Source organism: Corvus brachyrhynchos, unplaced genomic scaffold (assembly GCF_000691975.1).
Source record: "Corvus brachyrhynchos isolate BGI_N302 unplaced genomic scaffold, ASM69197v1 scaffold17, whole genome shotgun sequence".
Classification (NCBI taxonomy): Eukaryota; Metazoa; Chordata; class Aves; order Passeriformes; family Corvidae; genus Corvus; species Corvus brachyrhynchos.
In genome coordinates this window covers 7,533,802-7,551,251 of record NW_008240046.1, presented here as the reverse complement: position 1 = coordinate 7,551,251, position 17,450 = coordinate 7,533,802, and positions in this window count along the sequence as shown.

Below are 17,450 nucleotides of genomic sequence, written 5' to 3'. Positions count from 1 at the left end.
TTGATGCCATGTTAGTAATTCTCACTGCACAGCCACTATTCAGCTTATAAGCAGAAACCTGCACAAAATATAAACAATATTTAGAAGTTTTCTTTCATCTTCTTTCACAGATGATTTCTCAGTTTCTCTAACATAATCATATGATCAAGGATATGTCATTTTGACCCTTACAAGCCTGGAAGAACATGAAAGTGTCAAGTTCCTTTTCAATCACTTCAGAAATCCTGCAAACAAACACTGGGTGTATCCAGAACTTGCAACACATCACAGCCTTTGGGTTAGTTTGGCTGATACTATCAGTCGCTGATCCAAGAGAAAACTGCAGCCTATGTTCAAACCAATAGCAGGGTCCTTGATCAGCAAATCAGCTGTCCATCTGATGCTTTTTCACTGGTCCTAAAATGATGAGCCAGACACTGTTAGGTGATAAAAAGGGGTTACCTTTATAAGGATCCTTAAGTGCACAATTCAGATGGAAAACGCTGAATATGCACCCATAGCATAATGCATATACAATTTTTATATGTTTTAGCACATTAGCATATCTGACAAAAATCCGCAATTGGAGACTGAGTGGTGAGACAATTCTCTCCTGGTTCAACCGTCTTTGAATTCTCTCTCTTTTAGATAGGATCTAATTTTTGTTTATGAAAATGTGTCTCGGAGAGCTAGTTTCAACCTTGACTTCCCTGAGAATCTAACCTTGGACCTCCAGCTTGGAAGTGCTGGCGAGTTTGTCTTTCTGTCTAGTAGAGTAGGTAAAATGCTAGCTACGAATACTATGAGAGGCTACAGAGCTGCAAATGTATGTGTAAAGAATATAGAAAATAGATAAAAGAAAAAAGGCAAAAATCAATTTGGCATCACATTCATTTTGTATTTATGTCATATTGCTGTGTGGTCAGCTACAGTGGATAAAATGTTATTGATTGAAATCTCATTGAGTTTTGCTTCTCTTAGTTACTTAATGAAGACAGGATCTCCATTAAAATGAGCCAGCTGAGGCTAAGATTCACCTGTGTCTAAGCTAGACAACTAGTTGCTGTCTATATCTAGTACAGAAATGTGGGCACCTCTGGAGTGACAGTCACTCAACCTGTTGCAGGTAGGATGAACTGTCCTCTGGAGGCGTCTTTCTCCTCCTCAAAGGGAATGTAGACAACTGGTTTAGACAGATATCTCACTTTTAGGTGGCTGAAATTATGTGAAAGTTGCATGTCCTGTTTAGTCTCAAAGGTTAACAGGCATTTCCTTAAAATGTCTAAAAAACAATAAGGTGGACAAATACAATCAATGAGTTTTCTCTCTAAATAAATCCAAAGCAAAACTAACCAAATATTTGGACATGGAGACCCAGTTACAAGCATAGACCTGTCCAGATCTTTATCACTACCGGCTACGTTTCATATCCCTTTGCTGCTTTCAGCTGTGACTGGCACAGTCTTAAACAGGTCTGCAAGTCTCCTTGCTCAGTGGGAAAAAAAGGAACCTGCAACTGCCATATGGCACTGGGATTTTGGACTCCACTTGCACTGCCTCACTGGAGAAATTTGGTGAAGTTTCTCTGTGCCATGCTGTGTCCAGCTATAAGGTGTACTGACCTTCTGTGTGTTCTGTGGCTAGTGAGGGCAACATAGAGCGAGGTATTAGCCTTCCAGAACAGTCTGTGAGCATCTCCAGCATGTGCTACATTCATTTCCAATGTGCCTCATGGCATTTCCAGAGATACACACTCCTCTCTGAAGCTCCTCTGCTTTCTTTGCATTAAAACCAACACAGGACAAAGACTGCGGGTTGCAGATGCCCTTTCACTCCATTTCCCACTGAAACATCCCACTGTACTTCCCAAAGTATCTTGCCTGAACAGTCATCCTTCCATTGACAGTGATGCGGGTTGAAGAGAATGTCCTGGTGGAGGCAGCAAGCCTAGCAACTGTATCTGTAGGTAAATTCCTCCACTGGTGCACACTGTCACACTTCATTCTCTCGGAGTGCTTGTAACCCAGTGAGACAGGGTGTAGCTGGGTGTCGGTAAGCTGCAACCTTGTCTATGACTTACTTGGCTCTGTCCCCTCCGTTGTGCTAGGCAGAGCTCTGTGGGGCCACATTGTGGATCTAGGCAGGGAACTAGCTGAGCTGAAGTATTACTGTAATACAAAAAGGGAGGTAGAGAACAGGATTGATTAAATTTACACCACTGTCAATGAGGAGCACTGTGCACTGCAGCCCCAGCAGTTGTTTTCTAGTGCTGGCAAATTCTGGCCATTGCCTCTGTTTTCAGTCCCTTAAGCTAGGCTGCAGTTTCACATAGATTTAATTTCCTCCTACAGAAGATGTTTGAGATAAATTGCATCTCCTTTTTCACCGACAAACTAAAGGAGACACAGGGAATGCTCTTCTCAGTTCATCTGCACTGAATCTACTGCACAGTAGTGGAGCATCATCAAGCAGTATGCACTTTGGGGCAGGAGAAGGGGAGGGGGTGTAGATGGCTCCCCAGACAGTCAGAGATAGTAGGGGATTACCTTTCCAGCAGCCACAGCAAGGGTCTGAACTCAGGAAGCTCTGCACTATTACATTTCAAAAAGGGATTCCCTCCTGGCGCTAGCTCTTGAGTACGCTCCAACTTATGCCCAAAGCTCTCTCACCTGTATCAGCTCACTGGCTGGGAGCAGAGGATTAGGGCTACTTGTGTCTTGTCCACATGATTCCTTTGCAAGGGGTGCTCCCAGAAAGCTGATACCCCCACTTTTTGACATAAATGTTACATCACTGGTGTCACTGCATTAAACAGCATTGGAAGAAGTATACCCGTGTTGAAAGGACCATGGGAACAAAGTATTTGTGCACAAATTGCTCGTAGACCTGAGTACATTCTCAGGTATAATGTTTCTGAAAATGCTCAACTCACGTGTTACATTTCCCACAAACAACTTTAATTCATATTAATTGATAGCCTTCTTGCACTATTTAATTGACTGCAGCTGGATAAAAAGGAAAATGTTTGCTAACTCCTTTTTAGACAAGTATGCAACAGTATCTCAGTTTTAACAGCAAGCATATCTTCAAAGGGCATCTTTTTGTTACGCAAATTATGGATTTCACCCAATCTATAAAAGAGCACTTTCAGCGTTCTTCTGATTCTCTTTTACTTTTATGATAATCTGAACATTTATAAGACCAGACATAGTTTAGATGCTCAAAATAGAATAGTATTTTTGGACCGTGACATCAGTTTTTATGCCATTTCACTCTATTTTGAGCTACAATTAAAAGCTCTTTTTAAAACAAACTGTATCTAATTTCTGCACTTAATCAAACCGGGCAACAAGAAATTTTTTTACTTTTAACTAGAATGTCATTAGAGTCAAGACATGCAAATACAACGTGGAATTGTAAGACATCTCAGCCAAAAAGGAAAAAAATCAACTGCAAAGTCTTTGTCTACACTAGAAGAGGACTTTTATTTCTAAAGAAATCCTGGCAAACCCTCATGAAGAATCACTGCTTGCACCAAAATAAAGTGATTTCCCACTAGAGCTTGTTCCAGTTTTCTGAACAGAAGCAGCAATACCAAAAACAATTTTGCCATCCCAGCAGCATTTGCAAGCATGACTGTGTTTCTGAGAGCTGTGTATTATCGACTCCTCCTTGACATCATTATTTCAGCAAAAATTTTGGACCCAGCTAATGCTGTGATTAGGAGCATAAACCAAGAGAACTAGCAGAGAAGTGACATTCAGTTTTACACATGGAAATAGTATGGAGAAAATATGCAACAGGTATTTTTTCCTTATAGAGTATTAAGTTTGTAAATAGACCAATGCTCCAGCTACATGCTGGGCCTAAATCCCATTGCAGTATGCCTTTAAAGAGACATGCACTATATATGTGTGTATATATATATGTGTATATATATATATATGCTATATATACCTTTGCCATTTCTTCAAACATGTCTTTGTTCTCTGAAAATAAAGCCCATGGAAAAATATGAAGTTTTTAAAAGCAACTTGTTTTTTGAATTTTCTTGACATAGAAATAGTGTATGACCAGTGTGTCTTGCTGCAACCAGCACTGCAGTTTTTACACCCAGCTGGCACAGAAAGGTTAAACTGCATTTAACTAAAGTCCTCAAGAAATTGTGCAGATTTCTTAGCCACTGGTGGCTCAGGACAGAATTTCAGCCCCTGCAGATGTATTGTCTTCAGAATGATGCTTAGTCCTCAGTGTCCAAGAAGACTAAGTGTAAAATTCCACTCCCAGATGGTAATAAAGAACTGGAGTACTAACCTGTGACCCAGGGGAAGGCAGTAGTATCTGGAACTTTGATGTCAGTGTTGATTAAAGACTGGCTTTGAGCTAAATGAGAGGCAAGTGAGTGTGCTTGGTTAGCTGTAGAAAGTGTCAAATATTCAAAGCCTAAAATTACAGTCTTAGATCTCTACCTTTAATGCTATCCATGACTCATGGGGAGACTCACAAGGTCATTCAGCTCTCTCTTGCATGGCACTGGGTCTCCACAGCTCCTGCTGCAGGAAGATGTCTTTTCTCACATCTGTCTTGGAGAGCCATGCTTCATGATGGGGCATGACCTGAGCTCAGACTTTCATGTCACTGTTGGCTAGGACCTATCAATTCCTCTTCTCCACCTACTGCCTCATGTTATTGTGATTTTTTTGTTTCCAACCTATCCTTTCTCATTCCTAGCCTCCCATCCACCTCTCCAGCCCCTTCTCCTGTCACACTGCCTCACTGACAATAATGACTTTTGAAAGCTAAAAGTGGTGAGGAGTTATTTCATCTTTTGATAATTAGGAATATGTCTGCAGGTGTTCAGGATGGGATGCTACACTGAGCTGAATGTGAGATACTCCTCCCCATCCAGGCTGTGAATATCCAAGTAGGAGAAAGTAGATCCCACTTTTTCTGATATGCCTAGGAAGTCTCTCCCAGACATACATGAATTGCCTTCTTTGTTTGACCTGTTTCCTATCTATTAAGCAGACTTACTGGGACTTCCCCCAGTTTCCTTTTGGTCTCTTTCATCTTTTCTTTTTTTTTCCTTTGGCTTCCATACTCCATTATAAATAAAAATTTCCTAATTATTTCTGATCTAACCCTTTAAGAGTTTCACATGATGATGACACAGTAAGGAAATGAAAGAAGAAAGATGTATTTGTGAATTGATCTGGTCACCCTCAGGCTTTGAAGTGGGAGAAATTTAGGTCTAGGCAATCCATTTCTGATGTAAATGTTTCAGTCATATATCTGGAGCCCCCATTAGCAAAGGGGAAATCTGTCATAGGCTCTCCCTATATGAGATGCTTTGTGCCTGTGTTCTGTGAAGAAAGAAAGAGTTGTCAACACAGGAGGTGACTATTAAATTGGGAAACTGAAAACATCACTAATAATGTTATTAACAGGAAGAGAATTACTTTTTTTTTTTTAACCTAGAAGAGAAACAGAGAGATTTGATTTTATTGATATCTGCACGATAAAAGGAGACAAAAACCCAGCAAGAAAGTCTCCAGATAAGCATATTTCTGTGCAACATGAAATGTGTAATTCCATGGAAACAAATACAGATATAAACTAAAAATGCTTGAGGGCATCTTTAACTTATCAGCATAGGAAAAAGGGAAAGTAAATGTAAATGTCACAGAAAATATAACCAAACTTAAGAGAGCATGCATTGTGTTTAAATCTTATGGATAATGTGCTAAAGATTAGGTTGTATACTAATAACACACACTTTGAAGTGGTAACACAAATATTGGATGAAAATAACCAAAACCAATTTAGTAACATTATATAAATTACGATCATACTAATACAGACCTGTATCTGGTACAATTTCTGCTCAGGTGTTTAGGAGGCTGTTAATTAAAAAAAATATGACATTAGTCCCACTTTTTTTAATTGCAAGCAAAACCCAAGGCCACAGTTTTGTGTGAGAAGGGTTTAACCTCTGTAAAATCCCACTGGGCACATTAGACAGACAAAGTTTACTAAAACTGATGTCAAATCATAGAACTCACTATTTTAGCAGCTGCTATCCTTGCTGATGTGCTACAGCAGCTTTTGTTTCATTGCTGCTATCATATGACAGAGTTGAGGGAGCTTCCCCGTGGGAATCCTGCTGCAACCCCAAATATTAGCATAAACAGCTGCATTTCTGCCAGGGTTGGTGACCCTGCAAAGAGCTGCTGCAAGCTCACTCACTTGGAAAGCCGTGCTGTCCTGTACACGGCTTGCTGATCATTTGTCCTGGCCTTTGATATCCCTGGTGAAAGGTTGGAATAAAGGAAGCTAATAATTGCATCTTTTTCTCCAGATGTGATAGTGGAGCCTGTGGGCAGGCACATTGCTTGTATCTCAGTTGCTCAAATTGATTTAAATCTTACAGTGGGTTTTTAACAAGATGGGCCAGTGGCTGGTGCCCGTGATAGAGATGCATACGTGGGAAGGTGGCAATACTTTTTACATGTGAACCATGTAGGGTCTTCTCTCATTTTTCTAATAACTCCTGCACCAAAAAAGGCCATGTTTTGGAAGACTTTTCATAATTCCTAGATAGAAAAACGTGAGGAGAGGCTCTTTCCAAAAGCCCTTCTTGGAGCTTCAGCTCTGGTAGATAGATGTGATGCTATTCAAGGCTGACCTCTGACCCTCTGGGTCTTGTCAGCAAGGCAGCCAGCCCCAATCCAGCATAACACAGGACCTGAGAAAAGCTTGCTTAGCTTCTGAATTCCTATATTTTCCCACCAATTAAGATGTCATACATCTGGGGCAGCTTGATTCTGCAGCATCTAATCCCTCCAGAAATTTTCCTAAAGAAACTTGAAAACTACCTTTCTCCTCCATTTGTCTGGAAAAGGCACTAAACTTCTGATTCAAACATGTCCAGCATCATAACATGCTGGGGAAGATCCTGCTGGCATTCACAGCTTTTTCAGGCACTATCTGTTGTATTTGGATTCAGATATGTTGTAATTTAACTTTCCCTCTGCATATGTTGTGTCTCTCCAGCAAACCTAGTTTTGTAGGAAAAGGTTATAATATGGTTTTGCAGAATGCTTTTTGCAGGCATCTCTAAAATATTAAGAATTTCAGTCAAAGAGAAGGGATTATCAAGGAAAAGGTGGGGGAAAAGTTAAATTGCCAAAAAGTTCAAAATGTTTCCTGCAATTAGCAGCAGTTTTCAATGTACCTAAGTGTTGCAGTATGAACTATGTCTTCAAGCAGTTCTTGAACCTTCCCAATACAGATTTTCAGATATATTTGTTTATGACTGAGGCTTACTGCATAATGCAAATAATGTAGCAATACAGCAGGCGTGAAGCATGACATGAAAAATACGATTAATGTCAAGCTCACAGATCTAGTCTGTGTGATACATCCTCAAAGCGCCTTTCGCCTCTGAGTTACACATTTGAAATCAGGAAGACATAGCCTAATTTTTATTATCTTTGGATGCTCATGAGTGTTTAATAAGAATGAAACTTCTGCATGCATTTTCTCATAGAGATCAAATCTTGTTTGAGAAACCTGATAGCTTTTCTTTGTTGGCTCTTAATTCTTTTGATAAATTAGCAACTGAAAAAAACATGGTAGGCGTAATTTAAATTAAAAACAGCAACAACATTTGATACAGTGGCTTGCAAAGTCTTGCTCTTAAAATTAATTTATAATAGCTTGGCCATAAAAATTGCTATGCAATTTGAAAAATGTGACCCTTAAGCATAACCAAACCAGACATCTATAATGTTTTCACAACCAAAACGCCTTTCGTCTTCCATGGGAAAAACTTTCCAAAACACAGTAAATCCTTGTTCATAGAACTGTGGTCCAGGCATGAGACCTCAAGTCTTCTTAGAAAATTTTATAGGCTCTGTAACTGTTCAAGACATACAAGCACAGTATGGTTTCCTATATGATGAAATTCGGCCAGGTCAATATTGCCTGACCCCATGGGGGCTCTAGGCTTGCCAGGATTCTGTTACTTGGAGTGTCTTCACCTCTCTGACAGACACACAGCTTATTTGCATTCATTTTCCTTGCTGCTTCAAAATCCACCACATCGGATTCCTTTACTTGATCCTGTTTTAATTGAACACAATTATTTTTGCTATTATATATGGTTAGTATAAATAAATGTTTTATGCACAGGGTGCCAAGTGTTGTTCACCTCTGTTCCAGTCTGCATGATGGAAGAGGAGCCTTAATTTTCAAAGGAAGAGCCTTTGCAGCAACCCCTTTTGAAGTATGTTAAAGGTACTTTAGAAATGCAGGTATTATTAATCAATATTATGTCACTGGATTGTTGAGCATTTTCTGCATTTCCAGAGACTGTGGCAGTAAGGTTCAGATGTTCTTCCAGTAGCAAGTATACCATCAGACATATATAACTTTGTAGTTAAATACACTTTATTATGAACATATATCAAATTAGATAAGGATTTTCAGGTGTCATTGTTTTGGACAGTGATACATTGCAGCACAATAGTCACGACTTAAGCAAATAAAAGAGATACTCCTCCTCTTGGAAATGTTTTGAGAATTATTCACTCCTTTCTGAAATGTAAATAAGTAAGGCAAGAGGTTATATGGATTGTCAGCACTCCAGTCTGGCAGTAACAGAAGAGGGTGTAACAGGACAGACATTCCCAATACCAGGTAAGGCAAGGTGGCTTCTAACAGCATTACAATGATTGACATTAACTGCTTCCAGTTAAAGAGGCTTCACCTAGTCAAGAAGGCTAACTGCTTTGTCTTGGGAGGTGAGAAAACAAACTGTGTTCTTAAACAAGCATCCTCTTAGAAAAAAAGAGAGGAAGGGAAGCTGTCAGGAGGACAATACTTTTGCCCCTGTATAGTAAGGCCCAGAGACCAAAAGGGTCAGCTCTTCCTGAGTCTGGGGACTGACTTTTTGACCTCCAGAAGCAGCTCAGTTTTTTAAGCTTATCCAAGAGCCCATCATTAAGATACAGGACAAGTTTGGTGGGACTAGGCATGAAGCTGCATTCGCCCCGTCTGCCCACCTGGAAACCTGACTGTGAGCTGACTCAGGCTGCTTAGATTAGGGATGTTGCTCGGGAATATCTCAGGGAATAGACATGTCTCAGTAAATGAGAGTTTGCTGTGACCAATGGATTTTCAAATGTGGACAGACATTTATTAGTACCCCTGTTTGAAGTTTGTTCAGCAGTGAGATCTCATGTGAATAAAAGCCAACCATGAAAAAAGTTACCAATATGCTTTATGCCTGTTTTTATGAAGTCTGAGACTTGTTCTAATCAGGATTCCACAAATGGGCAGCCTTGAGTGCTTCCGATTTTGGTTATCATTGAGGCTTGGAGGAGAGCTTTGCAGATGGTCTTTTCCATCCACATAGCATTTATCAGGAGGATCTCATTACACAGATGCCTGTGGGCTTGCCATCTTATTGAGGGCAGTCACACACTAGCTGTGTCTGCACCCAGGGCCAGCAGGACAGAACCAAACTCAGCTACAGAGGTCATTCAGCCGTCTGTTAGACTTTCAAATAGTCTCATTTGGTCTGGTGCAGTTCTGGCTGTCCCTCTGAGGCTCAGCCATCTCTATGGCTATAGCTGGGCAGCTCATGGGCTGAACCAGCATGTATGATAGGAGCCTGGCTGAAGGAGAAGTTTGTTTTGGTGAGAAAGACAAAATCCAAAGACATTTCTTCCTACCTTGTTTTCCACAACATCTTTGGTGGTGTTAATTTGTAGGTCTTTCCATGAACACCTTCCATCATGCTCCACTGATTCTGGTTGATGGTCTTCAGCTCCATAATATGCAGCCTCTTTGATATGATGTGTGATTGAATGACTTGCAGACATGGATAAGGAATGCACTGCTGCTTTGTTACAGGTGACAAACATTCCTTGACATGGCGAATTCCCTAGACAGCATAGGGACAACAACTCATCCATGGGAAATGCTCAATAATACTGTCACCAGACTTCAGCTGTGAGACCCACAAATTTACCCGCTGCTGATCAGCAATGCCTAAAGCCAGTTCTGTGCTGAACAACTTTCCATCTGGTACTTTAACTGCCACTTTCAATCCCTGAATGAGCACTTGACTGCACCGACTCTGCCTGAGCATATTTTACTGCCTGAGATACACTTAAGGATACTACCTGAGAGACACTCATCCCCCTATCCCAGCCAACACTTCAGCCATTGTGGGAGTCAACCTGTACCCCAGAATGTATCCTCACTCTAAGCTATCTTCTTGCCTCCTGTGTTTCCATGAAAATTTTCCATGTTTATGAATCCACATTTTCTCACAAGAAACTGTTTCATCAAAGCATTCCCCATCAGCTGCAGTTTTCTTTTACTTCAAAGGCAAACACTGTGTCAAAGACCTGCATGCTGGGAAATTTCTAAGTCAGATGTCTTGTCTTGAATATTAAAAGGAGTCATTTGGGGTGGGGGGTTGTACACAACACATAATGCCCAGTGCGAAGTATTTGAGATAATCACATTAAACTAGAAAAGCATCAACAGTATGTAAGATTCAGGACTGCCTGAACTGTGACCCAGAGCTTTTTTGTTTCTTATCATAAACTGTGGTGTCATCAAAGTGTTGACTGTCTAGAGCAATGTTTAAACCCATATACTCACTAAACTCCCTGCATTTGCTTCCAAATAAAACTCTGTGTGTGTGGTGGAGGTGGTGTGTTAGCTGTTGACATGCTGGGTTGTTAGTGTGTTTATCTCTGTCTAGGAACCTGGACATGGTTCTTGTCCTGGACATGTGCTGACTCCCATGTTATGTTGCAAATACAGGTCTGGCCCCTGGAGAGGCAAACAGAGCCATGTGCAATGTTCTACCATCTCTTGTAGGAAAATACACCTGCTTTACATTCCTGATTTAGGAGCAGCACTCCCTAGTTTAGTGTTCCCACTCACACACTCCAAACCACTCACTGCTCACTCGCTCCCTCTTCCCCTGCCTCCTTCAGCAAGCAGGATGGAAAGGGGAATTGGAGGCACAAAAGGTAAAGATCTTGGGTTGAGATAAGAAAAATTTACTGGAAACAGCAATGAGATAAGAAAACAAAGAGTAACAGCAACAATGCTTATAAAAGCATGTACAAGAAACAAACAATTCACACATGAGTTCTCACCCCCAACAATAACTGACTGCTCCTTTCACCAGGCTACCCCATCCCCTGTCCCCAGAAAATGGGTGAGGTGGTGTAGAATAACCTCCAAATCCTACCTATGCCCCCTCCTGCCTACTGCAAAAATTAGCACTGTCCTGGCCAGGACCAGGACCAGGACAACCTGCCAAGGCAAGCAGGAAGAGAAGGTGAAAACACACCACCATCAAAAATTGTTTATGACAGTGAGGTACCCTCTCCAAATCAAGACATTTGAAATTATTCAGCTCTGTCTACTCAAAGTCACTGCTTTGCTGGTAGGCAGCTAGAGACTGTGCCAGGGGAGACAGAGCTTTGTGTCAGGTACTTTGGGAACATTACTCTTACATGGCTTATCTTCATGGAAAGTCCTGCCAAAAAAGTTATTAATAATACTCTGACAGAAGTCAAGTAGGCTTTCCTCTTCCAGAGCAAGTTTATTATACATGCTGAGATAAGGATTAGTGTCCCTCACCATCGTAGTTCACATTTTACGACTGAAAAACACCTCTGGCTTCTCCAACTAGTTGTCCAAGGCTTGCTTTAGCTTCAGGCACATTTCATGTTCACAAGAATTTTTTTCAGCTCTCACAGCAAAAGCCTTACATATTTATAAAAATGAAAGACCAGCTAGATTTTGAGATATATATATATGCGTAGGTCAGTGTACCAGCCCAGTCTAAGCTCTCAGAAATACCACTAAGCCTTTTATCTTGAAACCAGGCTTCCTCTGGTAAAGCCTTTTGGGCCAGTGTGTGTGCAAATTTTGTGCTACTTTAAATCTGATTTTATCACAGCTCCATCTGCGGACTGTCATTCCAAGCATGGATCTAGATGATGTTAAACAGCAGCTACAAAGATTAAACATTTAAAATCAGCAGGTCTGGATAACCTGCACCTGTGATTTTTAAGACGACTAACTGAGGAGAACCAAGGAGCAAAAATGGTGATTTTCAGCATACCGGAAAACTTCCAGCAGTTTCCAGAAGACTGGAAGAAAGCCAATGGCAAGTCAGTATTTTAAAAACCCATAGCAGGAAGCCTGGATATTACAAGCATATCAGAACTATTTGGAAGCAAAACAAAATGTTGAGTTGTGAGTTTAGGACTTAATTTTAAGGATAGAAAGCAAGCTGTTTCAAATCAAAATTGGTTTATGGAAAACAAACCTTGTCAAACTAAAATATCTTTTTGTGATGAGACTGACCACTGCTGAAGACAAGTTATTAAAATAAAGAGAGACGACATGGTACTACTACTTTTGCAGAAACTCTACATCATCAGAAATTTCATGTTTAGATTGAGACTGTAAAATTTAAAGAAATATTCAAATTGCTTAGCCAAAACCTGTAGAAAGGGTTCCAAAAAAACCTAAACACTTCTGACAAAACCTTCTCTCCTCTGCTATTAATTTTGAAACACAGGAAAAGGTAAGACCCATATTGCTCACCCATGCAAATGGGTATTTGCATAAATGATGCAAAAACTAATGATAGCAGGATAGTGACGGCTTTGATTGCTGCTGAGCAGCTCAAGTTATGCAAATATACAGATACTGTTCCAACAAATGAATAAAGGGAAGTGGCAGGTAAGTTCACCAATAAGCCTTTCTTTGGGATGTTCTTTCTCATATATTCTCTCTTAAATAGTCAGTCCATGGCATTATGCTCCAAAATAAATACAACTTAGTCGTCTGCTGCACACCAGCACTATGCACCAGATGTTTGAAAGCTGTGAATACATTTTAAATGCCATTTTACAGTGTCTGATTATTAAACAGGATGAAAATTTTGGGCTCTATGCAGGAAGCTGCAATGACTGTCTTATCTGTGAAGGATTCATTTAATTTGTGGCAGAATGGCTGCATTTCCCCACTGCCAGAGGAAGCAGAGGAAATTAGTATGAACACACTCTCACTGAAGAGGATGGGAAAAAGCCTGTGTGTGTGCATTCATAGAGATGTTGGGTTTACATTGATTCGAACTCACCAGATCTGTAAATTGAGAAAAGTGAATGAATTCTAGTTCATCCTGTGTAGACTTTCCCATGTGAAATGTGATTGGTCTTACTGCATTTGTATTTAGTTCACTGGTGGGTGTAGCAATCACCCCTCAGTCTCAGCTGAGATTTTTCACTAGCTGGTACCTTTGTTTCCTGTTGTGGATGACCCCATGAAACACAACCACAGTCAAATAGACATGAAGATCAAGTAATCACAGTCTAAAAAGGTGCTGCTCCTTGTCTGAGAGTTGCCACCATGGAGGTGGGAGATACGGAGTTTATTTTACTTTTCATGGGTCTGAAAAGCCCAGGTTTAGGGTGGTTCCATCTCTAGTTCTCTAACCACTGTCTGCCACCACCTAACACCAGCCACAGGGTGCATGTCTGAGATCTACAAAGGTACTTGGGAAACTATCTCATACCAGCTTCCCATGGATATCCCTTGAGACTGGAGATGGAGACAAACCACTGTTCGATTTTCTTAAAATCATAAGAAAGTGGCCACTAAGAGAGCTATACATCCAGGATATGTGTATTAATGAGCTCTAGGAATAAAGGCACAGCTTAATTTGGAAGAGAGAGTGCTTTCTTCCAGGATCACTCAAATGAAAAAAGTGACCTATTCTAGCCACCAGACTCCTCTGGTGGTCCCAGTAATTCTGCATTGAGGTATAACCCAGGGCAGCTCAGGATGCATCTGCACTGGTGTTTCTATTTGGATTGGGAGTATGCTTTTCAACTGTATGTCCTAGTTTAGCATGCTTTGTGAAGCACTGTTGGAAAGCACAAGCCAGGTTCTTCTGGGACTAACCTAAACCAGACACTGCAGATCAGGAGCACTGTTCCATGTGCAAAAGAGATGGTACTACTACAGCTAGTCTGAAGTAAAACCTTCAAAAACTTGTATATCACAAACATCAGGTCCTCTGTACCAGGACTGATTTGCTTTGCAGTTCACTCTTGCTGTGCTGCACGGCTGCTGTTGCAGATATACTCCCTGGCCAAACACCAGCTTAGGGTGTTCATCATGGCTGAATGTCTCTGTGTTAAACAAAATGGCATTTTCTGTCTTCCAGCTGGTACTGAAAAAGCTGCATGCCCATACTACTCTATAAAAAAAAAAAATCTATTTGGGACTAAAACATCCTCTTCAAATAAATCTTGAAATAAAATTATGAAGATACAGAGTAGAGAGAGAGAAGACAGCAACAGAACACCACAAAGCATTCCTCAGAGAAAAGTCTTGAGCCTCAGACACTGAATGTGTTCTGCAATGGGATTGCTTATTCCTGTCCCAAACCCTCTGTGTTTCTCTCTAAAGGGAATAATTTTCTAATGTGCCTGAGGAGCTGGGTAAGCATGTGAAAGCATAACTTCCAAGTCTTTTTCATCAGAAAAATGGAGTTTTACATAGTTTGTTTTTTTTTTTACAAATCAGCAAAGTTGAAAAAAAGACTACTCTTTTTAGAAAGCAATAAATTAAGAGAAGACAGCAACAGAACACCACAAAGCATTCCTCAGAGAAAAGTCTTGAGCCTCAGACACTGAATGTGTTCTGCAATGGGATTGCTTATTCCTGTCCCAAACCCTCTGTGTTTCTCTCTAAAGGGAATAATTTTCTAATGTGCCTGAGGAGCTGGGTAAGCATGTGAAAGCATAACTTCCAAGTCTTTTTCATCAGAAAAATGGAGTTTTACATAGTTTGTTTTTTTTTTTTCAAAAGTGGCTGCTTCAGAAAAATGCCAACATTTTTTGGAAGGCTGTAAATTGGATAAAACTCATGAGATTTTCATGCTTCAGAAGTTTCCAGGCTATGAACACTTTAGTGCTTAAAACTGAGGGAAATTTTAACCAAAAAACCTAGCATGATTTTCTTTTTAGCCTCTGCATAAATCTTACTGGGAACAGGATCCGTGTTAAAAGAAAACACAGAAGGTCTTCTCTAAAGTGCTACAGTTTACTACAACTGCTACAAAATAAATTTATGGATTTTTTTTTAAGAGCAAAAGAGGAATGTGTAAATATAGATCCAGGGGTGAAATATAAATGGAGGAGAACTTTTATTTCCCTTGTAAAGTAAAAAAGGAGTGATTTTTAATGTACCTAGTTTTTAAAAAATATATCTGTTGAAAAACAGAGAAAAGCTATTATGTACTTCCAATGTGATAGAGGTAACTAAAACCTAGATGCATAAATAGAAGTAAAAATATTATACTGTTTAGGAAAAACAAACTGGTGGAAACCTATGAAAATATTCACGTGACATTTGCATTCAACTTCATGTTAATAGATATGCAATAAAAATTCAGATAAGAAGATGGCACTAAAAATCCAGAGCTATCATTTACTGACACTGCTGTCTACCTTTTTATCGGACGTGATTTTTTGCTTGGAATGTTCCCTTGGCAGACAGAGAAATACTTTTTGTTGTATTTTCTTTCTTTCCTGCTTGCTGCTTCCTGTCTGCATGTGATGATGAGATGTCATTTCAGCACACAGCATTGAGACATCTGACAACAGCCACTACACCAGCGCAGTCTATGCTGCTTTCACTGCCAGAACCAGGACACCTTGAAGGAAGATTAAAGCATCCAACCTGCAGTCTAACATGGAAAAATGTTAGCATAGATGCTGCAGGTGTGGGAAAGCACTGTGCTCAGTCAGGAAAGGAGTGGGTGCCTGGCTGCCAGCTGATATTGTCCATGAGGCTGTGCCAATGCCATCAGCCACAGAAGTGCTGAGGTCTCCCCAGCTGTAAAGAGGAGTGAAAAATTCAGAGTGAGTTCTGGTGCCATACATGCTGCCTCAGAGGGCTGGGATGCTCCAGTGCAGAAAGCAACATTTCTCTGTCTGTCGAACCACAGAGGTAATGACTTCCACTAGATTCCTTGGCCAGTGTCTGTGGAAGTCCGTGACAAAGTGCCAGAGTGCCCACCAGAATGGGAAGCAGGGTGGCTGCACTGAAGGTCTAGAGTGAGGGCAGTGGTCATGATCCTGCACTTGGGTGTGTGGGAGGTGGGACATAGAGTGCATAGGTGCTGTGGAAGGAGCGGGTTGTCCACAGGAACGGAGAAGTTGGGGAGGCCTGTAGAAATTCTTGCCGGCAATGTCTGACTGCCACCAGTGTTGCTGCTTGCTGTAGCCATCAGTAGTGACACCTCAGCAAAAGTAGTTGGATAGCAGGTGATGAAAGTGAGTCATGTCCATTTTGGCATTAACTTGTAGTGGAACTTCAAGAGAGTCTAAGGATGAAGTCTGTCTCCCGCTGGACACCAGGACTTGGAAAAAAGCTGAAAGGTCATTTACACCATTCTTCTGTGCTGAGACACTTTTAGCTTTCCCTAAGCAATTTACTAGTGGCGTTTGTCCAGGTGTATTTCTAGGGATCCCTTGCCTCCTTCAGCAATGTATTCTAATGCTTCATCACTGGGAACAGTTTTCCTATTGCCTAATATAAATCACTCTTGTTTCTGTTTAAGCCCTAAACTCTTGCACTGTCCACCTGGGAGGAGAGGAAGAGTTTGCTCTGTCCTCTTTCCACCTACTTCTCACATATCTGAAGACTGTTGTTACAGGTCCCTTACATCTTCGCTTATTGAGGCAACTATGACAATAGCAATGTTCTCTAAGGTTTGTAATCAGTGGACACTGAAAGGAAAATCAATCAGATTGACATCTTGAGGGAAATGAGTTATTTGGCCTACTCCTAGCAATGAGATTTCCTGGCTCACCAGAGTATTGCTCTGTGTACAGGGGACAGGGAGGAGGGAATAGCTGTGAGCTGCACAAATTGGGAGGGCAGGTGAACCCTGGTATGAACGTACCTTTACCTGTGGGGCATTGTTTTATGGCACTTCTCTATGGCAACTGAAGAGACAATTTTAAGAAGTACTTAGCTGGTAACTGTAAGAAGAAAGACAAAGCCAGCCTCAGTAAGGACTTAAAAGTGCCTCCATCATTTTTAAGTCTTTCTCTACATGCTTTTATCTGAGACTCTACGAGTGGAGCCATGAGTCCTGCATGAAGGAAAGATATGGCAATGGACTGTTTCAAGGTATCAAATTCCGCTGAATGAAGCCATCAAAGCAGACTTAGTGTCACTCAGGCCAAGCTTCTGGTGGAGTGGAGATCCCTTGCATTTCATACACCACAGCACAGGCTCTGACACAGTCACCTCATACTCTAAGAGGCAATTTTTCAATGTGAACAAGGTAAGCAGCACAAAGTAGTTATTATGTAGTTTTAGTTCACACACTCATCATTTGATGTTTA